Here is a 23,788-nt window from a genome sequence, read left to right as displayed (position 1 = left end):
CCCTGCCTGTCTTAGGGGATTCTCCCACTGTGTCCCATCAAACTCTTGCCTGAGGAAGGAATTCAGGGCTAGATACAGAGTAAAGGAGGAATAAAGTTTAAGCTGAGGTCTGGCTATTTGTTCTGTGCAGACAAATTGTGGCCCTGAAGAAGTCCTCTGTCTCTCAATAAAGGTGAGAGTGGGAGCAAAAAAACGTGCCCCATTCTTCAAGGGTATTTTTGTTTAGATCCTACTCTTCAAAATACTATACATAGATGTAAGAGTCTAGTCGCAAGCCAAAGTTTGAAAAGTTACAGACTCTAACAGACAGTCTCTGATGGATCTGAATTTTTCAGCTAAAGAACATCTATGCTCTTGACCTGAGACCTAGATTTCACATTTCAGGAATTAAATGAGCATCATTTTCTAAAAGACATTAGACCAAGGCTGGGCTATCCAAAGGATGGCTTCAGGATTTAGATGAAAACATTGTCATGTCAAGGAAACTTAAAACCTGACATATCTTGTTTCTGTGGAAAAACCAGACCTAGTTTGTTATACCACATGGTGGCTTGTTATGTGCAGGAGGCGAAGGAAAAGCGGAGGTTGTTCTGGATTTAACATCTCTTACAGGACTATCTGCAGTAACAGGGTATAAGGCTCAGTGACCCAGCTGATCTGGCCTTGTCTTATATTACTCCGTTCCAAATTTATCCTAAGACTGTGCCAAAACCCTGCCAAAATATATGGGATATATTTGTGACCTCTGCCAAACCGTGAAGCCTCTGGGTCTGATATATCTCAGATTTTCTGATTAGACTGAAGGAGTTGAGCCTGAAAAAAGGAGAGTGTGAAAAGAAAGGAAAGCTATTCCCTACCTGCTGCTGCAAAGCTGGGGTGCTCATCCGCCTTCCATACAGGAATCCTGCTTTTCTCAGGAAAGTGTTCAACCTGATTTAAAAAAAAAAAAAAAAAAAAAGGAAAATTGTAATGGGGACAGGTAGAGGAGAGCCTTCTCCCTTGAAAGGGCCATATTCAGCCTCAAGGGGTTGGAGCTCTCCCCTTTCTCTTGCTGCAAACATTGAAATTCAGGTTGTGTCTCATGGATGTGTCCCAAAGTGGGGTCTTCTAGGAGCTGGGCAACCACTACAGCCACCCAGACAAGTCACTGCTGCAGACCTGGGGGGATGAACAGAGAACCTCGCGCAAGCAAGGCGCAGAGCCAGAGGAGAGATTGACTGATCTTGTTTCAGATCAGATGGATGGCTCTAAATGACCTGTAAAGACACTCCCCAAGCCCTGAGCTACAACAATAAGAGCCAAGACACCACTAGCACTTCTGAAGTAGTTATTAGTGACTGAAGTAGCACTTGTCAACTGCGACTTCTGTTTCAAGTAATAGTTTAACAGCATCAACTTGAAGAAAGGTTATATCTCAGTGTGTCTGGTGTGCAGCTGACATTAAAGGAAATAATTGGTAGACTTAGAGCAGGGGCAGACGTCAGTGGTAGAACAGGAGAGCAGGTTGGATACTCGAAACAAAACTTCAACAATACTGTGTGAAACAAGAGCCAGGAATCCATCCTAAGCCCTGGCGTAAAAAGCATGAGGAGGCTGTAACCCAGCCTGCAGAAAGTGCTCTGTGCTCCCCACCGCGAGCTGTGCTGCTGTGACATTTAAAGACTCATCTACAGTTGCGGTTTGCAGCCCTGTCCTAACAAGAGGACAAAAACATGTTACCCCTTGCAATTCTTGGCCAGCTTTTCGGAAAGCACGTGTAATGCAATCTCCAACTGATTTTTGGCTTCAGGACAGCAAAGCCCAAGAGAAAGTATATGTGTGTGTGTATGCATGTGTGCTGTGGAGGAGAAGACAGGAAATCGTCTGGAATGAAGTGCACAGTCTCATTTTACCTGTAGTTTGGCTGTGTGATGCTAAAACGGAGGAATTAGCATGCAAATCCAGCAGTGCCTTGGCTGTCATCACCTTCCAATTAGCTGCATTTGATTTCAGTGGGCGCTGATGGATTGTGTCAGCAGGTGAGGTGGGATGTCTGTAAGGTGCTCCGGCTGCCACGGGCAGGAGAGCACTGCGTGTGTGCATGTTTTTGCCCTGTGCTGGTTGCTGAAACGATGCTGGCTTGCCAAAACAAAAGCACTGCTGTTACTCGCTGGCCAGGGGAACCGATTCTGATCTTGGTGATCCTGCATTTCTGCAAGCATTGGTGTAACAGTCAGAGCAGCTGAAGTCATGTGGGCTGATCCACCAGTTATCAAGGTGAAAGTGTGGGTGTCTCAAACACATGGTTTGGAGCAGTGTTTCTGGTTGCTGTCCCATTCTGTTCCCCTACTGCCATTTCAAAACCCGTTTCTAATTTGTGTTATTTATTACTGGCATTGCATGAAGCACCTCTCAGTGCCCCTCACAGAAGTTATAAAGCTGCTGTGCTTGGCACTGTAGCATAGCAATATAAAATCTTGTTCTTGTCCAAGGAAATGCACAAGCAAAATCAAGGGAAGAGGAGCTGGCGAAAGAGCAGAAGAAAATAGTGTGGTAACCTGCATCAGCATCAAATACAGCTGCATCCAGGGAAGGGGAGCTCTGCACACATACTTCTTGTTCTCATAAGGACACAGCGTGTATGTTCTAGCCAGCCAGCCTGAGAGGATGGAAGGGGCTCTAGCTCCTTGGCTGCCCATAAGACCTGCTCCTGACTGTTACCAGCAGTGTTTCAGCAGACCAAGCTGAAGTGGTAGCGTGTGAGTGAGTCAGAAGAGTGTCTTCAAAGTGAACAGTGGCTTGTATTTGTTGAAACAGAAGAAGAACTGCTATGGAAAAAGATCTTCCTTCCAGGGGAAGGAAGCCAAGACAGCAAAGACTTGGTCACACCAATAAGGTAGAGAAATTACTTTTACAGAGTAATTTTGTAAAACAGGCATGCGATCCAATTTTTCCAGAAAAAAATTATGCTTCCACAGATAAAGTGCAAGTAATTCTGAGCCTCTGTAAGAGTTTCAGTTGTGTGGAGGACCAGGAAAGTGAGCATCTTTTCTGTTTGTAATAAATAAAACTCAGAAAGACATAGACACAGTCTGTATGTAATAAATTAGAGGGAGGTGAGCAAGTTGAAGAAATGGCTTACATTAGAAGACTTAGTAACTGTAAGTGTGGGCCTCAGGTCATGACAGAAAAAAGGAGAAACACAGAGGCAGGATTTCATGGAGTGGAAATTAGGAATTCATGGTCAGCTTAAGGTGACGGCTCACCATGAGTGAATAAAAGTCAAAGGCACTGCCTGAAATTTTACTTTTGGACAAAAGAAAACAAGTCTGGAGTAGACTTGTGAGTCATTGTCATAGCAGTGATACTTGAGTTTGTATATGCAGTTAAGGTTGCCTGGAGAAAGGTATGGGAGCAGAGGAGGAAGAGACTAAGGATAGCTATCTGTGAAGCCAACACAAAATTGGAGGGTGGAGAGACGATGAGGAGCCTTCAGTCAACAAGAGCAGCATCAATAGAGGACTGAGTCACAGAGGCTCAGAAGAACAGATTTCAAAAAGTAAGCAATAATGTTGAAAATTGCTGATGGGTCAAAAGGCTGGGACTGGTATACTGCTGTCAAGTTTTGCTCAAGAAATACGGAAAGGTTTTGCTGAGAGCTGTTTCAATGGGATATGAGGTTGGGTAGATGGGACAGAGGAGGTGGAGAAAGCACATTGAACAAGCCTAGACAGGAAAGGGAGCAGGGTTTCCAGAGAGGCAAACAAAGAGTAATGTTTACAAATGGGAGGAATAAAGCATTGTATTATGAGAGCTGGACAACAGAAAACAGTGAAAGGTTCAGGAGCAGGAGAAAGGAAATGAGAGGGGAAAGTGAAGATCGAGAGATGAAATTAGACTTCTAGGTTATAAGGGTAAGGAAAGAAGAAAAATGTTTGTGACTGTGATGGGAGAGGGAGGAAGAAGGGAAAAACAACCTGATTCAATTTTCTCTTCAGAGAAATCAGCAAGAGCCTGTACACTACTATAAACAAAGACAAAAAGGGGAAAGTTGAGGAAGAAGTAAAAAATGCAGTTGGAAGAAGATGTGAGAGATGGGGATCAAGGGCTGGAGGAGAGGAAGAGAGAGGTCATCACCAGGAGAGAGGAGGCAAATGACTCAGATGTGGAGGAGAAAGTGAAGCTGGAGCGGACCTGATAACTGTACCAACAAAGGGCCAGGATGGGACAACCCTGAGGAGGATCTAGGGAGCAGAACAGATTCCAGCTCCAGCTTAACCTGCAAAAAGGTCATTGAATTTATTCTGAAAGCAAGGAACAATGAGAGAAGAATTTAAGCTACCATTAATAACAACATACTATTTAACTGTAACAATAATACTGATGGTACTCTGAGCTATACGTCATCTGTTTCTGCCGGTTCTGATTATCTTAAAAGAAAGCATGCCAGAGAAGCTTAAAAGAGCACTGCCACCTTTGGCACCTACCCCAAATCAGGTCTGCAAATCCACCCTGTGTCTCACTCAGATTGAGAGCTTCTGTCCTTGAAATGTTAAACTCATTATCTGGTAGGTGTGGACAGTCTAGTGTCTCACAGAGCCAGGAAGAAATTTGACATGAGTATGTCACGGGGCGGGGGGGGTGTGAAAAACCCAACTCCTGAGAAATGTTGAGAGCGCGTGCATTTTTGGCAGAGGATACCAGCCAGACATGTCAGCTGATAGCATCCATACAGCTGGAAGACTGAAAATGAACTGCATTACAACAAACAGAGATTTCACAACTGAAAGCGGCACACTGACATTTATATTAGCTCCGTTTGACATGACCTGATGAGCTGGGCTGGAGCGAAGCCCGTCGCAACATCCACCCAATTCTGCTCCAGCCCACCAGCACCTCTGTCATGCTCCTTTCTCACCGTCCTGGGAAGGAAGGGGATCATACACATCCTGATGCTCTTTGCTGTGGGAAGGCCAGTTCCTGGGCCCAATGCTCAGCTAACGAGCAGGGGCAGTGTTTTTATCTTGTCCTGATTGAGGGCGACCTGGTGACAGACACGGCCATGGCTGTCAATGCAAGTCAGGAGGGCTTGACAAGCTCCATCGAGAGAAGAAACGTGGTGGGGTCAGGAAAGGTTCCCCTCCCCTAGGCTATTCTGCACTTTGACACTGAACCAGAGTGACTCCCTTGACCTCGGTGGAGTTACCCTGATTTACCTGAAGGTAGTAGGGAGCAGAATCCAGCCCGATAAATTATATCGGTTTTATGGGGTTTGCGTATGAGAGAAAGGGAAGTCCGGACCCTCGGTCCCTAGGGCTACTTTGGGGGCTGACTGTCAAGGTGTGTTTTTTATTGTGTGTACCGCTTGTCTGATGATAGGAACTAAATTGAGAAGAGGCTCATTTCTCACAGGCCACTGAGCAACCAGAATGTGCTAACTGTCATACGTAGGAAGCACTCAGGTGTCGGGATTGTCAAGAGAGAAAGCGCAGCGCTTTTTATTAACTGCAAGAGCAATCAGCTCTGTCTGGGTCTGCTCAGTCTTGTGGAAACACATAGTTCACACTGGGCAATGCTCAGAGGCTTAACACAGGTATCAACACTGTGCCTCCCATAATAACTTCACATTAGAGCTGTTGCATTACCCACTGTTGCATAGTCACAGCTGTACTTGTGCAGCCTGGTAGTCTGATCTCTTGGAGGCATTTGCTAAGTCTGAAAAGGTCAAATATTGCATGATTCAATAGCATGGTTTAGGTATGGTCTTGCATGGTTTATGCGAAGGCTGTGTGCACCCCTTTTGCCTAGCATGGTGCCCTGCTCAGGGGCTGGGTGTGCTGGTTCAGGCTGCTTCGGGGTTTCGGAATAGAGGGATATAGGCAGGCAGTGTAGTGCATGGCAGAGGGACCCTAAAAAGAAAGAGGGTGATGAAGATTAATGCAAGTCACTAGTAGCCTCCTCCTCAAGCTAACAGCTCCGCTGAGTCCTTCCCTGAAGGCTAGGAAAATACCCCCAAATTTGGAGGGGTTAAATCTGATTTTGATTTGAATTTAACTTGTTTAAGTTGGTTTAAATTCAACAACAATTAAAATTTTTTTTTTTTTAAATCACACTTTTAAAAACTGGCTCTAGCAGCAGCAGTGTTGCCTTTTGCTGGTGGTAAAAAGGTCAAATGTTGTCGACATTTCATTTGCATTCTGACATTGTGTCACCACTGGATGAACTCAGGGGCTTTCTCTTGTCGGCTGTGAGATCTCCAAACAAACAGCACGACCTAAAGCCACCACAAGCAGATCTCTGCAGCATGCATAGGAAAGAGGCCAAATACCCCTCGAATCCCTAAATTGCTTCCTCACTGCCTAGAGGTTATGAGAAATGTTATAAAAGATTCAATCTCTGCCAAGGAGTCGGTACCTACATGAGAGCTGCTACATCTCAAGAAGCACCAGAAGTGGGGGAAATCTCTAACCTGTTGCCTCAGCTGGGAGTTTTCTGCCTGAAGTGATTGGTCTATTACATTTCCCTAGCATAAAATCAGCACGCAATTAAATATATACGTGTGGGCAAAGTTCCAATCTGTTTACTTCACCGCTTTACCCAGGGAAAGCCCTGAGAACAGCATTAAAGCAAGAGGCCAGCTGGGCCAACAGAAATGTTCACGGCTGGCTGCAGTGCAGCACTTAGTTGCAAACACGGAAAATAGCCCACTACATCAGAAAGAGAAAAATGAAATACATGAGGCACACTGGCCACTGCGGTGACTGAGTCTCTCCCTTTTCAGATGGTCAGGGATGCTGAACATCCCTCTCTGATTACTCCAGAGTGAAATGCTGCCTCATGGTGCTGTACGAAACGCAGAGCCGTGCATGCGATGGGGTGGGCTGCACATTTTGAGGACAAGTGAAGTGACACAGCCTGTCTTCAGAGAAGGGTCGGTCAGCTGTACAGCAGTTTGTGCCCTTAGCAGGTGCTTCAATGTCAAAGGTATTAAAGCTGGTTATTTTCAGAGCTGTGCCAAGTGCCGTACAGGCTTGTTCCTCCCCTACCCCCATTCTAATTAAATTTATAGGCAGCGACTATGATCTGGGCTAAGATTTGAGCTGTCAAGTTAAGAGAGAAGCACCAGCAGCACAAAACCCTCCAGCTGGAAAGACAGAGTTTCTGATGGTGGCTGTACTTTCTGGAAATTATGTCTCCAGTCTCATCTCTCATATGTTTCCCGATATATCTCATCTTTCTCTCTGTCTCTCACATACACAGGTGTGCACACACACACACACACACACAGAGGCACGTGCCCACTCTGTGAGTTATGTGCTATAGTGCCTTGCTTTGGTGGATTGCCCTTGTCTATACAGGAATATATATAATATAGCTAAGGGCTGTATCCTTCTGTCAGCCACATCAGTGTAACGCAGGCTTCTCCAGCAGTGACTGTGCCGCGGATGAGTTAACCCTAGATGCGGGCTGTTCTGAGTTGCAGTGGAGTTGGTGAGAACAGCAGGTTTTGCAGCTCTCAACTGATGTTGCTGTGACCGCGCAGTGCAAAGTTGTCCCAGAGTTTGCACCTCATCCACCACCTTGTTAGAACAGAGCTATGGGCAGGTCCCTGATAAATCGGGTCAATCTTGGTTGCCGCTCCAAGACTAATTTCCCTAGCAAGGCACAAAAATTATGTCTTTACATGGTTTGCAGCAAACATTTCCTGCAGCTTTCAGCTTTATATTAGACCGTCCCTCCAGGCTTCAGTAACCCGAAGGACCTCTCTGAAGATTGGCTGAGTAGTGCCTCCAGAGACAGCAGCACCTCAAAGGATGAGGCAGCCCCAGGACCTACAGGATGTTCTTTTTCCCCTCTTGAATTGTCCTTCAGGAATTCACCTGGACTACCCCTGCCTTAGACTGGGAGATGTGATAACATCACAGCTGGCAGTAAAGTGGCAGCATGCCAAACAAATATATTTTCTACAGCCCTTCCGAGGATCATGTTAGCAAAACAACTTCCAGCTACAGTGTGTTGTTGCCTGCACACCCTGCGGAGAGCATCGGCTGGTCTCTGGGTGGCACAGCAGAGCGCTCATCCAGTTCATTTCCCTCTGGCCAGATCGAAGGAGGGTAACGATTCTGATGAAGCTATCCCATCCAGAGGCTGCTCACAAAATCACCAGGCAGGGGGGCTTGGTGGAGGTTTGCAATGTGTTGTACACATTCCAGTTGGCTTTGAAGCAAGTTAAACAAATTGGAGGGTGATGTGATTCCGATTTCTACATCTCCTGGATGAGACATTGTATTGCAAAGCCCAAACCTGATCCCTAGAGTTTTCAGAAGAAAAATCATCCCACTACCACTGTGATTCCTAAGACAGTTTTCCAAAACTGCAAAAACTCAGACAAGGATGAGGGGAAAGACACACAGATACTGAGGAATAAAAGTTTCTTTTTGGTAGAGCAGGGAACCTGCAAGAGGTGCTGAGTGTCCAGAAAGGATGGGCATGCTGAGGGAAGATGGAGTTCTTTTGAAGTCAGGCATCAGGTTTTCCCTGTTATTATTTACTCTGCTTTTGAAAACAAAGCAAAACAAAACAAAACAAAACAAAACAAAACAAAACAAAACAAAACTGCATGGCCGACAATGTTAGAAAATCTTTCTTTAGGTGCCAGTGGTAGGTGATGCAGAGAAGCAAGTACACATGATGTGCTGGTACTCTTTTTAAGTAAAATCAAAAGACCAGGGATCAGGGGCAGTTTAGGTCTCCTCATGAATGGCTAAGGTTTAAGATGCTCTGAGATATAATCTGGACAATTTGTCATCCTTTCCCCCCCACAGAGAGGATAATTAACACTGTAAAATGCAGTAGGCTCCGTGTACCCCGTTCTGATGTCAGCTGCCCATTTTAAGGTCAATGATTGAAATGCTCTGATGGTGTCAGCTGAGCTTTTGCGTCTGTTGCTAGGATTTTACTCACCAAGGACTCTTAAGACAATGTATGTTCATTAGTTTACAAGAAGATATAATTACCCATCCAAACTGTACCACGTTTCATTTGCTACTAACCTTCTGATTCACCTAGGTAGGTGGCAATGAGTGCGTTTGCTAACTGGTGATTACCAAATTAGTTGCATGATAAACCTTTTTCAACATACCTTTTAGGAAAAAAAGTAAAATGAATAATGAGTTGATCTTTTCTTTCAGCATGCTGTAATTTTTATTAATTTAACTTGAGCCAATTTATTAGAAGCAGAGGGGAATGAGAGGGAGAGAGCTCGTATTCCTTTGAACTCATATTGCAAAAGAGGCAAACAACGGGAAAATTTCTGAATGTAGTTATATTTTAAAATCCACATTAATTATAAATCCACTTATTCTTTGTAAAAGCAGGGTCTGCAGCCTGGTTGGGGGAGGGAATAGGGGGTCATGTATAAATTGTCTCCCAAGGACCCCACTGAAATTTCCATAGCATTCACCATATGACACTGATGTGTGAAAATTGACATGAAGATTTGAAAATTGGGACTGAGGGAGACCAAGCATAAAATAACTTCAATTTTGCGCTCTCTCTGTCTCTCGGAGGAATAGTGCAGTGGACTGACCAACACAACACAAACAAGCGAAGGGGAGAGAAAAAAATATTCAGGGAGAAGGATAGGAGTTATTAAAGAGAAAACACACTCCTCACTCACAGAGAGAAAGGATGATCAATGGATTTAGTCACAGAGAAATTCAAGCAGAAAATTGCTGCTGTTTTTTATCTGAGAGGCAGAAAGTTTAACCAAACCAGAATTCTCTCAACTCACTCCAAGGCAAACAGTGAAGAAAACCACAGTGTTTTGAAACAGTGGGAGAATTTTGTGTGCGTGTAAATTTTTGTGTGTGATTTTACAGTGTTATGATTTCAAATGAATTGTAAGGTAGAGTCCTCACCTCCAGAAGTCTCAATATGGAAGATTTTATTCTAGCTCTTTTCTTTCTGTGGAACTCCAGATTCTGTACATCCTCCTCAGTGGAAAGACTTATTTTCCAGCTATCTGTTTTCCCATATTCAAAAATTATACATGAGAGTGCCATAACTATGTGGAAGCTGTCAGCTTGCTGTTTATAATCTGCCATGAATTTTGAAACCCCACCAAAATTAGAAAGCCAATCTCTTCCACTGTGAATGGCTATCAGGCTGTAGATAGATGGAGCCACTGGACCCCGCTGTTAAAAGGGAAGTCCCGTTCCTTCTTCAGAAGGAGGGTAAAACCTTAAAATCAGTAAAAATGGATCAGGAAAAGAACAAATCAATAAAAATTAAATGTTTCAGTTCTGTCTCCTGTAACCTAAGTCTTAAGGGGTTAATCATTTTGCTCTGGACAGATTGGCACTACTTTCAAATGCTGTATAAATTGTCTCAGTTCCTGTTCTTTGGGATGATTTTGTGACTCTGAATGTGGTTTTTGAGAACTAAGTTTTGGTATTCTAGAGCCCCTTGCTAACACTTGTCTGTATCCATAAAAATCAGCCCAGCCTTGGGACTGACCTTTACCCCTTCCAATAAATAGATCGCTATGCAAAGGCAGGAGGTACCAAAGTATCACTGATCTGTGGAAGTACCAGCAAAGTTCATCTCCTGGAGTATAACTACTGTTCAGGAAATAGATATCCATAATTTTCTTAGCACTGGTTAGGTGTTCAATAGTTCACATCCTTGGATTATGGCTCAAAATGCCTACCGGGGTTAGAAATTCACTGTTGGCTCTCAGCAGGACCATCCGACCCTGCTGTGCTGTGATGCAGACAGACAGATACCCTACCTGTAAGCCCATGGGGGTTTTTGAAAACCCAGATCCATTATAACCTTGGTCTTAAAATTCCACATCTGATCTGATCTGCTCCGGATGGATAGACACTCAACACTTACCATCGTCATGAGTGTTGAACAAGAGTCCTGTTGTTTGTCCAGCTATTTCCTTGTTGGATCACAAGCTGTTTGCTGATCTCTGTTATCCCAAAGATATCTGCAAGACAATGGAAATGCAAGTCTATACATTTCTGCTATCCATATAGAGAGAGAGATAGTGATGAAATAGAGATACAGAAGAGGGCTTTAGCTTTAAAACTAATTTTTCTCTGCTTACTGTAAGTCCTAAGGTCATTCACAGTCTCAGAAGATGCACTGTACAGTCCTGAACACTGTGCTGTCTCACCAGACTATTTTTCTCAGGCTTACTTACTTTATTTTATTTAGCTTTGTGGCACATGAGGTTCCTTGTGCTTGCTGATATGATGATCTACAAGACCAGTGTTCACATGCTATGGATCTCATTTATTACAAAGTGAAGTATATAATAATGAAAAATAGCTACAGCTATTCCTTCTCTCTCCAGGGTATCTCAGCACCCTTATGGATGACCGCACACATAGTCGGCACCATAGAAACAAATGGAGGGGAAATGGCAGCGCACTGTTCAAAGCTGGAGGACTGAGTGCCTTTGGTCTAGAAGCATATTTGATCCATAGCTTCTGTTGAAGGCATATTACAGAGGCTACTGAAAAAAAAGTATTTATATTTTTTGAAACAGCATGCATAGATGTGGAGCAGATGGGCCTTGTAGGAACTGGGGAGAAGGCAGAAAGGAGAATTCTGTGTTATAACAGCCTGTAGGAAGCATTTGTCAATAAACACCTTGAGGATTTTCAATAGCATCCAAAGGAAAATGCCCCACGATTCATAGACTAACACAAGAGCTGCCCATCATTGACTCTTAATGCTCTGCTGAGCATGAAAACAACAGCATGGAAACAGTATGAAAAGGCCTTGCAGGTAATTTCACAGGGTAACAAGGAATGCCAGGCTTATTGTAATTACTGGCACTGGGGACAACAGAGTTAGTTTAAATTAAATGCTGGGACCTTTAGGGCAGCTTCTGTGTTTCACATACTGAGTGGTCTTTGTAAATTTTGTACTTTGACTCATCTGATATAGTTATATAAAATTAGATGGTTTGAGTTGCACTTAAAATACGGTTTTGAACTTTCTACAACTAGGAAAACTAGGAAGTTACATTTAAAAAAAAATAAATTGAAATTTTCCCAATGATCTTCTGATTCCAGCAGCTGAGGCTTTGGGGAATGTCATGAGAAAACTACAAGAATTCACAACACTAGAACAAAAACAGTGATGATGATATTAATATAGGTTTAATATTAGGTAAACAGAAAATAGAATGCGAGGCCACAGTATCTAATGATTTCATTGCTTTCTTTTACCAGCCTGTTGCAATACGTTGGCCATGAGCCAGCATTGCCTTGAAATATAGATCTGTAAAGTGTGCATCACAGAAGCTGTCTTTTATTTAAATACTTAAATCTGCACTGTGCCTGAACATGACAAGGCTGATGCCATCTCCCTTTTAATGAACTCACATCGTCCAATTACTTTTCATTTACAGAATTGTGAGTTCAGAATTCGGCCCGACACTTTCACTAGCACTTACAAATTACTCAAGAAATCATTCTAAGAATTAATTCTTAATTCTAATAATAAAAATAATTCTCATAATGTTTATATTTCCCTGTTTATATTTCAAATACTCTTTAAGTACTTTTATTTCTCACCTTAGATCTCTCTTGCTATGTGTATGATCTTTATGGTCTTTTTCCTCTAAAAGCCCCACTCATTCCAATAAAAAGGCAATTTTAAAAAGAATTTCTTTCTTTATTTATGTATAATCACAGCACAGATTGCATCAAATGCTTTAGAACACACATATAAAACACTCCTGGCTGGTTTCATGCAGTTGGGAGATAGTCGTCTTGCTGTGAAGTTTGAAATGAAATATTCAAATAATAATAATAAAAAAAAGGATAACACCTACCTTAAAAAGGTCTTCAGAAACCTGCTGGGGAGAGTTTGAGGAGGAAAGATAGGAACGATATACTGCCATTTTTGAGAAAGGATGGAAGAATCACCTCGATTACTACCATGGAGAAATGTTTTCAAAGTTACTTTCAACTCCAGAGCAATAGTAGCAAATAGTTTGCCAGCTATCCTGAAGATTTTAACTAGAAAAGTGATATTCACAGAAGCAAAAGAGACAGTTATAGGCCATCGGGTGCAGCATAATTGGCACTCAGCCCCAGCCACAGAGGTTGGAACTACATCCAAGCTTTTCCGAGATTGACAAAGGGCATATATTGAAGTTGGAGGCAGTTTAGTGAAAGCTCATTTTCTTGGACTATATAGTTCTGTCAAAATGCAAGCGCTTCACAAACAGCTTCAGAAGTAAAGATGGAAGAATAAAGTTCCCACAGTTCTGAAATGTTCACTTTTAACAGCTTGGATATAGAGTAGCTTGATGTTAGTGTTTAGTTTTTATATATGTATGTTTAAAATAATTTTATATATAAATAGGTTTATATATGTAGGTTTACATCTATATATATATGTGTATGTGTATAGAATTTTTCCTTTATTGGAATATTTCCTTTATTGTAAAATTCTTTTAAAAGTCAAAAAGCAAAATAAAACACTGTTTGAAGAATGAACAATCTTAAACTTCAAATATCTCAGAAGAGAAAGCAGATTAACCTCAAATTATTTTCCCAAGTGCTTAATGGATTAATCAGACTTTTGCATTTGGAAGCAGAAAGTGAAGGAAGAAAATATCTGACTAACCTTAAGATAGATGCCATAGGTGAAATCAACAAAGTTTATAGAAGAAACCACCCTTCTTGGTTTGTAGGCATCACATATTTTACAGACAGACAAGGCTTCTTAAGGACATTCTTGATATCTTAATACTTCAATCTTGTTCAGTGTCATTTCTGAATGAGACCATTGTTGAGGCAACAGTGAGTTGCATAGCTCCATCAACCTTCTTTAATTTGCTTGGAGATTATGGGAAAACCTCTATAAATCAGTTTTATGACCTCATGAAAAACTTACAGTTGTATGGCATCACTTGCATGAATTATGAGATAGCCACAAAAAGGACCAAAGATGTCAAGGACACCAAAGTGAAGCTTTATGTACCCTGGGACGTAGCATTGCATTTCTCAAATCTACAGTTGGTAGAAATACCAAAGGCAGACATGGAAGCTAAACTTCTCTGTGTCTCCTGAACACGAGGCAGTGATTTGAAAAGGCTAGGAAGGAATTGTTAAAATAGACTTGATGAGGGTCATTAGTCCGCAGATGTAGCAATTTAATTCTTCATTAACATTATTAAAAAAAAAAAGCAGAATGTACACAGAAAAAATATATATACTAAATGAAAAAAAGGGGTACAGGTCAAATGCTCCTATTTTTTTCAAACCAACTTTTTTTTTTTTTTTTTTTTTTTTTTAAAATTTACATAGTGTCTTTTGCCAGGAGACTTTGTACAGCTGCAGTGGCAGCCTCATATTTGGTATTTTCACCAAATAGATCTCCAGTCGCTCTTTCCTGGAATTCTGCTTTAACATAACATCTCAATGTTTTGCTCATATTTGTCAAAACCTGATCCAAGCATCGCTGAACTTTGTGATGCTTCGTGGTGCTGTAAACCTAAAGCAAACCCTGAATTTTGCAAATTTAGGTGATGGCCTTAGAGGGGAACACCTGGAAGTCAGGTTCTTTAGTGAGTTGGGATAGAGATAGCCACACATATCCTGACTATTGGTTAGGTGGTTCCATCGACATTGAAACACTTAATAACATCAAACTGATTTTGCCAGTACTTGTTTTCAGAGGAAAACTGGAAGAAAGATTTTGACTGTGCTAAAGAACCCATGCCAACTTTTTGAGGGGACACAACAATATTTGGCTTTACATTTTAATTTCCTATCATATACTACAGAATTATTAAAAAAAAAAAAAAAAGATAAATCCAAGCAAAATATTCTGGTTTTGTCAAAATATTTTTTTTCTTTTATTGACACCAAATGAATCTTATGATGTTTCCTGGCATGAGTACTGAATGTTTCCATTGTCACTCCTGTTCAGAATGGAGCCAAGCTCCCAAATTTCAACCTCCCTATGGTGAATAAAATGTTTATCCTCCACCAACGGCAGTAATGCTCAGCTTAGGCAGCCTAAACATAACCTGGAATAGAAGAGGCAGAAGGTCCCAGGTTCAGCCTGCGCGAGTCTCGGCCACGCTGATGTCCTCTCAGCTCCCCTCTAGTATGCAGGGAGGGGGCACAAATGCAGCCCTGTAGCACCTATGGAGGGAGGATATTATTGATGCTGCGTTGGCTGTGCTCCGTCAGAGTCCTGCAGCCACTGGAGGTGGGGTCAGATGCTGTCTGCTCTTCCCTGTTTGATTCCCACCTTCCCCCTTTCCTGCCCTCACTGCAGATATCCCTGGGACTGCTCTTACACCTTAGAGCTGAGCACACTTTTAGTCCAGGAGAGAGGCAGGCGCTGGATACAAGATATCTGGGCCCAGTGTTGTGATTTAAATGAGCCTTTTTTTTTTTTTATTTTAACAGGTCTCAGCATCTCTCTTTGGCACAGAGAGCTGAGACGCATAGATAGACTTTCTGCCTTTCTCCCCTCTCAAGGTCTGCTCAGCTTGCTGTTTCCACTAATACTCTCACTCAGGCCCTGCTGTTTGAGTTTCTTCTCTCTTTTTTTTTCCCCGCCATTATTCCAGGTGGTTACCCATCCCATTTCACTTATCCCGGAGTGTCACCAGGCTGCTGCCAAAAGCTCTTCTGTTTTCTCTCCTGTTGTGTTCACTCTTTCTCTTTTTTAACTTTTAATCTCAGCCCTAGGTGAGGTGTGCTGAACAGTCATGATGAAGCTTTCAGGATGTTAGAAAGTAAACTGCTGGAAGAGGTCAGCAAGAGCAGAAACCAATAAAGCACAAGAAGGAAGTTTGATACGTACGAACAAAGCAATTGGTAATGATGTGAAATAGTTGGGTCAAACGAGGGCTGTGCACAAATGAAAAGATTCACCTCCAAACACCTGAAAAGTTTACCTAACCTGCTTTTCCTTGAGAGGAGCTAGTCTGTTGCTGTGAACCACCACTAACAGCTTTACACCCTGCTTTATTTGCACATCTCCAGACACACGTGAGCATCTGGCCATCAGCAGCAGGGTGGATTCTTTTTTCAAAAGAAACTCCTTAAATCCTATAAGCCTCCTGCTTCCTTTTCTCTTCTGTTCATTGCTGCTTATTACCCGAAAGGTCTGATTTAAGACTAAGTTTCCAATATCCTCTCTTAGCACCAGTAAAGCCATTGAATTCAAAGGGATGGCCTCTGATATATGGGATTGTTCAGTGTAAAGGCGGCCTCATCCAGCTCCTACTTAGTCAGACAGTAGTCAGATACTGCAGCTGCCATTAGGGATGGCAAAATTCACAATTTGCCAGGCAGGGGAGGTTTGCTTACAAAAGGGAGACTTTTTTTTTCTTTTTAGCTGGATTCCACTTCTGGATCCCCCAAAATTACCCAGGGGGAAAAAAAAAAAAAAAAAAAAAAAAAGGAAAAGGAAAAAAAGAACAATTAACTATCAATTTGGATTAACCCATTTTCATGCTTAGCAAAGATTAAGGTGTTTTTTTTAAAATAGATGGTGAAAACCAGTAGGAATAGCAAGGCATTTTGGGCACAGGATATTAGTGACTGTCACCTCTCCTTCCCTCCACTTCTGAGGAGGTGGCAGTGCAAAAGGGGACACATTTTCCCTCCTCTGCCACTTGCAAGCCCAGGGTCTTTTCTGGCTCTGCTCTTGGTACAGCTCTGGGCAAATATTTTCATGAAATATCCTTAGAAAGCAGAGAGCTTCCTGTCAGTCGCCGCTGTCTCAGTGTCATCGCTGATCTCCTCCAAGGAAGTGTTCTGATATTTCCGCGATGGCTGCGGTAGAATGACCTGAAGGGAACAAATTTCCTGGAGCCTTGCTCAGATGGCCAATTCGACACAACTTTTCCCTTCTCTGGGAAGGCAGCCAGCCTGCCAGCTGCAGCCCGGGCCACCCCTTGGTGGACCAGGAGGGCACTTTCCTAGACCTCAACGAGGGCAGCCTTTATTAAAAGGAGAATTACAATATTAATAGGAAAATTATTAAATTTTTTTTGCTAATGACAAAGAACTCAATTTCTTCATACTTGGAAGCAGTTATATACCCAACTATGCCAATCTCAGTATTATCTCAGATGGGTACTTGTTCCCTGGAGGCCCTTAGGGGAACGACCTTATGTCCCTCTACCTTTGATAAAGCACTGCCTGCATGCATATAAATCAATTAACATCATCAGCTTATGCTAATTTTGAATTTAGATGGCATGCTGGAAATAAACAGGGGTGTTTATGCCTGTCTAGAAAAGAAAACACAATGACAAGCTTCCCTCCTCCCCACCGTACACACACAAATACACCCACGCCGGTACACACACACACATCGGGATCCGGCAAGCCCCTGCCCTGCAAGGAGCCTTCATTTAGCTGCTTGTGCTCTCTCGGTTTTCTAGGGGGATTTGGACAAGCAGAGCAGCCAAAATAACACCGTGCGACATATAAACATCCCTTGTCAGCCATTTGCTCTCTGTTTTGCTACTGTGTCATTCGCATTCCTGGTTTTGTTGTTGTTCTGCTATTGCTATCTTTAATTTAGAATACTCTGAGGGTTGTGGAGTTACCAGGCTGGCATGGAAAACACATTTAAGTGGAAAGGATTACCTTATTCATGAAGACCGCTTCCTTTTTATCATAACCTGACTCTTCACAAGAAATAGCACATCACAACCTCCCCCCTTCCCACTGGAGAGCACAACTTACTGGTCTTAATGGTCAAGAACCATCCTGAAGCATCAGGTCTGAACAACAGCAGGAAACGCAGCTGTGAAGACATCCAGGAGGGAGACCAAGCCTTAAGCCACAGAGGAAGATTGAAGGAGCACCAGCAGCCTTTGTGATCAGATCGAATCGAAATTTCCTTCCTGATCTCTTCCCTGGCAATCAGGCGAATGGTTCGTAGGCAGCCAAGTAGAGCAAGCAGACACCCAAGGAGGTTTAAGGCCCTATGGACTCATCAGCAGAAGCTCCCTGTGTTTCCTTCTGGAGGACTTCCTCTTGCCCAGGCTCTGCCTGTGTCTGCACAATCAGTTGAGTCTGAGGGTGTTATGCGGAGAACAAAACACTTCGGTATACGACACGTTTTAGTGCAAGATGTGCAGAACTGTATACTGAGAAGCCTTTCTCTGCTACTGACATATCTTCTTGAGAAACATATTTGTGAACTAGGGATAATTTTTATCTCTGATTAAAGCTGTAAGCAGGCACAACTTTCCCAGTTGACAGCTCTGGGCAAGAAATGGATATGGCAGAACTGTCTAAAATACAAGTCAAGTTAATTTCCTTGGATCCTGCAATTCTCATCAACATGGGCATTTTCTGACGATCTGATTTACTTACCAGCAGTGCCCAGCCTTCTATGCCAAGGCAAAGAAAAACAGAGGACATATGCTGAAAAATTTGTAACATGGTTCCCTAATCAAGTGCTGGCTCCATCCTGTATCCTGTTATAAATTGTAATCTACATTGTGTCTACTGTACACATGTCATTATTCTTTCCTCAGATATCTCAGGCAGCTCTGCCTGATGGCATTTAAATACTCTTTTTAAGTCATTATTTGTTCTCCTCTTATTTATATGTTGCTCGGCTTGGTGGTTATCTCCTTTTCTTGTTAACAGAGGGACCCAAGGTTACTTTTATTCCTCATATCCGAGGAGCCAATTAATTTCCAGCATCCCCCAATGCCATCCCAATAAATAGAGGCTGCTCTAGCCGTATTTCCTTCCACAGGGAGACCAGGACGTTCAGCCAATTCTGAATCCACTCGTAGCACTACTTCATGGTTGAGATATTCAGCGGATGGTCTCAGCTGAAACACTGACCGCTTGCCTGATTGCTATGTGTGCTGCTTTCCTCATCGCTTTTCTATTACGCCTAGAGTATCGGTGGATCCGTTTCACTCCCAGCCCAAAGGGACCCCATTTCTGCCTAACATTAGGATGAGAATATCTCTTCTTGGAGGGGGAAAGCCGAGGGGCTTTTTTATTTTTAGTTTTGACGATAGCATACGCTCTTCTTTTTTTACTTCATCAGCCTTCTTACTTCCTCCTTACAAATCTGCAAAATACCCTTAAAATTATTCATCTTCCATTTAACACTGCTGGGGGCTAGACTGGCCCCTGTGCGGTCTGGAGCTAGGAATTAAAACACCGTAGTGGCTTTCATGGGAACAGCTGTCCTAAAAACAGAGTGAGGCACCGGCACACCCTGGGCACAGCCCCTCCGTAAATAACATGGCTCCAACCCTCTTAAATATCCTCAGTAAGTCTCACTAGAAGTTGTGGGGAGCTATTATATTCGTTCAAGACTGTACAGTCGAGCAGCATAAAGCTTCCTTGCTGCTTGAGGGCAGAGGAGCAGTGCCAGCATCAGGCATACACAGGCAGGGTGGTAAACTGATGGAGAAACAGCATTTACGGTGGTCTCTACCCATGGCTGTGCTCTGTGCTTTGTCCTACTTTTGCTGAACCTTCATCCTTCAGTGTGGGGGAAGGCGAGACTGTGCAGGTGGTTGCATTCCCCGGGACAGGGAGAGTTATGTGACTGGAAGTTGGCCGGGTCCTGCCGTTGTTTTACGCCATCCCAGCTGGTAGCACTACATCATCCCCGCAGAGCCGGGCAGGTGCCTCGGCGCTGGCAGAGGGGGAGGGCAGGGATCAGGCATGAGTCAAGGTCAGGGACGCAAGCAGCAATGCAAGGGGAGCGTGCATCGCAGGCAGTGGGGACCCAGCTCCGTGCTGAGCCTGGGAGCAGCTCAGAGAGGATGCTGTGAATGTCGGAGTACCCAGCTACAGCCCTGAGACTGGACTTTCCTCTCCTTGAGAAATAGGGAGAAAATGAGGCATCCTTCAGACAGCAAAGCATTATTCTGGCTAGACTGGTAAAGGGGAGCATGTGCAACCGGAAGGCAAAGAATTTTGAGATGGGTAGCTGCAACAAACATATAATGAAGGACAGAGTGCAAAATCTTGCAGGCCAATGGCAAGAAACCCCTCCATTTGTGAATCTAATAGGCATGTGACACCCACGTGGTAGTCATAGTTGAGCCTTCCCATCTGGCACTTCTGATTAATCAAGAGCCTCTAAACCAAGGAAACCTCTGAAAATACCCATCGGCAAGAGCTGAGAGTGCGAAAGTAAGACAACTCCAACTGTGTCTGCAGAGGCTGTGCTTGATGCTAACAGGTGGTGACAAACATCGCGTGATTTAGAGCTCAGAGGGGAACAGGAATCTGAAAGATCAAGTATCGTTCCAAAACACAGACTTTGGGACCTGAACATTCAGGCTTGAAGTCTTCCAGGACAAGAGCTGAACATGAAAATGGGAGAGAAAATAGAGAAATCAGCATTTCTTGCCTTCAAGTCCTGTTCATTATAAATAGTTAAAAAAGAAATTATTAGCTCACTTGATATGCCAGTTTTCCTTAGAAAGCAGAAAAAAACAAAGTCTGCTTTTGTTCATATCTTAGACCAATATTCAAACCCCTTTTCTTTCTATCAATAGTACCTTGCATCCTTTACACATTACGTTGCAATGACACCCATACCCATACCCTATACAAATGTTGATTGGCAGGATGAAGATTGGTGGAAGTAAGAACTACAAGTGATTTATGAATGCAATTCAGTGGCTCTTGTCAATATGCCTTATAAACAGCCTGGTTTGTTGAATTGCTGTACGCATCATTTCTGCAAAGATACATGCAGGTCTCGGGTGCTTTGCACTCAGCAAGATCTCTACAAGGCACCAAGGAGGTGAAGGAGAAGTGGTGGAGTAAATGAAGTAGAAGCTCTTGAGAAGAGAAAATTCATTTCCCCAAAGTTGCAGGACTGAAGTTCAGCAACGGAAGAAGATCACAGGCTTGGCAAGCCTGGATTTTGCCACAGGAAAGCACTTTGGGACTACCTTACCACTGTCCCCCAATATCCTTAGGACTTAATATGCCATGTTCTTCTCCTGAAGAACTACCTTGAAAATAGTTTATCATCAATCTTATAGGCAATATTAAGCAGTAATATTAACCAGCCCAGGCTCTCCTATCAAACCCAAGGTAAATGTGATCTGAATTGGTGCTGATGAAGATCAGGTGGGGAGACTGCAGAGCGTGGAGAAGAATTCCTTTGCTTTTTCTATTGTGCCAGAATGAACCCTCTGAAAAGAGGATGGTGCAGCTTTAATAATAAAATAAAAAAAAAAAAAAAAAGAAAAAAAAGAAAGAAGGAAAGAAAGAAAAAAGAAAGAAAGGTGCCTCAGTTGTCTCGGCAGCTGATCAACAAAGGAGCAGTCGTGAGCTGTAACCTCTTGGAGCTGCAGTCTGGAACATGACACATGTCAGGCTATGATAAATGGTGCGGAGTGTGTGCAATTTCAAGCGCAATGCCCTTGAGATGCTCAGGACCCCGATCGCAAATGTTATTGTTAAATTAAACCTTAAAGGAAGGATTGGAAAGGGGAGGGGTGGGTTTGTGCGTGTATGTGCGTATGCGCGTGCGTGTGTGTGTATTTATTTATATATATATATGGATATATGAAATGCACAGAAGAGAAGGGAAAAATGGCAAGGTGAAGAGAGGAAAAACTTTGTATTTCTTTTAATTGAATTGTGCATCTTCTAGGTCTGCCTGAGCTATGGGAGAACTTCAGGCAGGATTTGCTATCCTACTGGCATTTTATTACTTTTGCTCTATCACAATTTGATAGCTAGAGATCAGCTAAAGCAGGCAGGTGTGAGATTGGAAAATAAATAAATAAATAAGGAAGTACGTGCCACAGATGTGCAGTTTCTCTAGCTCAAGTGTTCTGCATCCAGGTACCTTTGAATCCAAATGAGTGAAGTTTCAGAGAGTACTGAGTGCTGATTTTGGGAGCTGCTGGTCCCTGAGGACTTGTTTGTTGGTTAGGTGGTTTGACGGTGTGTGTTTGTTCTTTCTGAGGTAAATACTCATGCTTAAAAGCTGCTCTGAAAAAGAGGCGGTGTTCACAGCCATGACACGCTGTGGGGAGCGCAGGGACTGAACTTTGCAAGTCCTCCAGGCAGATTTCATCCCCAGCCTGCAAGAACAGCCCCGACGTGTGCAGCACGCTGTTTCTGTGGTGTCAGCGTCCTAGTTTTTTCTGTGGTTTAAAAATTGGAGTGGGGGCAGAGGCAGTGAAGATGTCTTTTAGACAAGCAATTGCAATAGTACAAGTGGTCAAAGGGTATGGAATAGAGAAGGAAACAGAATAAGTGAGAAAAAAAAACCCAAACCACTCCCATGTGCTCAATAACCTTTTGCCAGGAGAGGTGGCAAGGAAGGCTCCCGAAGCCATACCCTCCGGCTTTTGCACCAGGTGGATGGAGTGGAGAGCAGGGACTGGGTCTCCTGAGCTCCCATTTCTACAGCTTCCAGGTCCCTCCTTGCTCCCTCCGAAGAGAAGAGAACCAACATGCCCCCACCCTGAGGTTGTCTCTGGCCACCCTGCACCTGGACTTTAATCTGTTCCTCTCTCCCCCTCCTTCTGTTGCCTATTTTATGTCTTCCATCTTTCACATGTGCAGAGGAGTCTCCTGTTATAACTCACCCAGATTCCTCAGAAGTCCTTTCTTTACCTTCTCCCTTTCCGTACTCCCTCCCCCACCGCATCCATGCTAAGTGCAATTAGTGTAGGCAGTGCAGGAAACACAGCAGAGAATGGAGCTGTGTAAATGAGGGGGAGGACACGGAGGGGTGAGGTATGGGGTGGGGGGAGCTGGAAAGTGTTCAAGGGGAAATGCTTGCATGACTCGCATAATTGAAGGGAAGAAAGAAGCAAATGAGCAACATAAACCCTCCACTGGAAAAGGAGATGGGAAAAGCCTTTAAATCATAATGAAAAGAAAATTCAAACAAGCAGTAAAAGGTAACAAAGGACTAGCAATGACTCATTAAGTAAGATATATTGTTTGCTCTAATTTTTACCAGATACAAGATAAACCCACTGGTCAGGAATGACCAGCATAAGAGACCTCCATAACCTATTTAAAACACTCAGGACAAGGAAAACAGGTAGCAGAAATCTGGCTCTACCAGCAGTAATCCATCTGCTTATTGCTCCTGGTTGCCTCCACAGTAACTCATCGTCCATTAGAGCCTCTAGAGTGACATGACAGGATTATAACCAAGGCTTAGATTTGGGAATTATAACAAATGCAAAAACGTATTAAGATTATTATTTTTAGAAGGCATTTTACGAACATCCTACAGCTTGTTTTGTACTTTTTGGCTACCGTTGCTTAGCGTCCAGGAAAAGTCAAGTCCTTTTTCGGTTCTTTGGAACATTTTCCCCATGTTTCTTGTTATTAAAGAAAATAAACATTAGACAAAAGCGGACTTTATTGTATCTATAAATAATTCAATGCAGATGGATTCATGGAAAATACCAGCAGGCAGATTTTCAGAAAGAGAGTAATGCTCTAAGGTTAGATGGTGAGGGAAACAGAAAGGGTGAAGCGGCAAGAAACTGCAAGATGTATTGAAAAGAATAGACACAAACAAGAAGGTAACTAATGAGGGGTAACTGAAAATAAAGGTAACTTGGAAAGACAACCCAATCTCTTTGAAAAGTTCATATTCTTTAGTTACGAGCATGGGTGCTTCCTGCCACGAAGGAAAAGAAAACATTTGCTATGTGTCTTGAGAGGGTACCAGAGAGTTGCGTTTAATCATATCTCATGCTGATGTGTTACCTCTCCTAACTTTCCCCTTAGGGGACAATTGAAAGTTGCCGATAAAGGTAAGATGA

The 23,788-nt window shown here is 43.0% G+C and overlaps 1 long non-coding RNA gene across 1 annotated transcript in view; it reads right to left on the bottom strand.

Moving 5' to 3' along the window:
- LOC142603527 (uncharacterized) overlaps positions 1 to 18,028 on the bottom strand; it is a 31,076-nt gene extending 13,048 nt beyond the window's left edge. Inside the window, exons 1-3 of the long non-coding RNA XR_012837474.1 lie at positions 17,730 to 18,028; positions 10,879 to 10,975; positions 858 to 930 (exon numbers count right to left, since the gene is read on the bottom strand). This is a non-coding gene — a long non-coding RNA (uncharacterized LOC142603527). The remainder of the gene's footprint in view (positions 1 to 857; positions 931 to 10,878; positions 10,976 to 17,729) is intronic.
- Positions 18,029 to 23,788: the final 5,760 nt, after the last annotated feature.

The sequence above is a fragment of the Balearica regulorum genome, chromosome 12 (genome assembly GCF_011004875.1).
Source record: "Balearica regulorum gibbericeps isolate bBalReg1 chromosome 12, bBalReg1.pri, whole genome shotgun sequence".
NCBI classification, from domain to species: domain Eukaryota; kingdom Metazoa; phylum Chordata; class Aves; order Gruiformes; family Gruidae; genus Balearica; species Balearica regulorum.
Note: the sequence above shows the minus strand (reverse complement) of the source record. Positions and strands in the feature narration are given on the sequence as shown.